At 64.9% G+C, this 1,241-nt stretch overlaps 1 long non-coding RNA gene across 1 annotated transcript in view; it reads right to left on the bottom strand.

Moving 5' to 3' along the window:
* Positions 1-249: 249 nt before the first annotated feature.
* LOC117284737 overlaps positions 250-1,241 on the bottom strand; it is a 1,491-nt gene continuing 499 nt past the window's right edge. The window contains exon 2 of the long non-coding RNA XR_004515821.1: positions 250-987. This is a non-coding gene — a long non-coding RNA (uncharacterized LOC117284737). The remainder of the gene's footprint in view (positions 988-1,241) is intronic.

Raw genomic sequence — 1,241 nt, 5'->3', positions numbered from 1 at the left:
CCGGGGGACCCGGGGGACCGGCTGTGCCAGCCCAGCCTGCGCAGCGGCTCTCCTGGAATGCGCGGTCGCCCCTTTCCAAGCCCCTCTTTCCTCTCCGCAGTCTGCCACCACCGGTTCCTGTTCCACACAATTGTAACTGCCGATCCCCACCGAGACACTTGGGCAATTTCCTGCCGGGTCTGTGGGGGCTGTGGGCCAGGCCCGGCTGGCTTGGCTGAGCAGAGCGGGGATTTTCTCCTCTGTGTGTGATTTTTTTTTTTTTTCCTCTGCACACCAAAGTGGCTGCCCCTGCCCTCGCCCTCACCACACCCATTCTCCATCAGCTTCCTGCTTGGCTCCCGAATCCCGCCAGAACCCGGGCCAACTGCCAGCCAGGGCAACCCAGGAGCCAGGTGTTGCGGAGAGCCGGGAACAAAGTTTAGGGGCGCAATATTCACGGACAGGATGACTTTGGGAGGGGACACGTCCTCCTCCATCACAGCCATAATCGGCATCGCGTGCTGAGTGGATTTAGGGACACGGCGTCCTCCAGGGCTGGGGCGTCTGACAGAGACGGGTGTCACAGCTCCCGGCCGCGTGCATCTCTCTATGTAGCCCAGGCGGGCCTGGAACTCGCTGCAATCCTCCTGCCTCAGCCTCCTGAGGGCTGGGATCCTCCTGCCTCAGCCTCCTGAGTGGAGGGCACCACGCCGGCCGGCAATTGAATCCTGAGCAGAGTCTGGGGGTCCCTGCCCCTCCTCCAGGCCACCGTCCCGCGCACCTGGACATCTGTGCTGGGGACAGAGAGGGGACCCGGGCTCTGGACACGAGCACACCAGTCCCCAGATGTCCTCAGCCGGGCCGGTGAGCGTGGGGTCTCGGAGAATGTTTTCAAGTCACTTCAGAGGCGGGGGTGGCGTCCGCCTGTGCTCCCAGCTGTCCCGGAGGCTGAGGCAGGAGGATCTCGAGTTCCAGCCCAGCCTGGGCGGCTTAGCGTCTTGGGAGACCCTGTGTGAAAATAAGAAGCGACAGGACTAGGACCGCCGGGCGCCGAGGTCTTGGGCTTCACCCCCGGTGCCTCCAAGTCAAATGCACTCGGGGGAGCCGGTTCTGGGCCCCGCACAGGGCCACCGAGGCCGACGGGACGCAAAGCCACTTCCTGCCCCCCACCACGCCGCAGTCACTGTCCAAGGCGAGGACGCAGTGTTGCAACCCGGATGACCCCGTGCGGTTCCCCGGAACGTGCACTGCGCCCGGCAGCC

Source organism: Fukomys damarensis, unplaced genomic scaffold, assembly GCF_012274545.1.
Source record: "Fukomys damarensis isolate Sample0158 unplaced genomic scaffold, DMR_v1.0_HiC HiC_scaffold_39, whole genome shotgun sequence".
In the NCBI taxonomy this organism is placed as follows: domain Eukaryota; kingdom Metazoa; phylum Chordata; class Mammalia; order Rodentia; family Bathyergidae; genus Fukomys; species Fukomys damarensis.
Note: the sequence above shows the minus strand (reverse complement) of the source record. Positions and strands in the feature narration are given on the sequence as shown.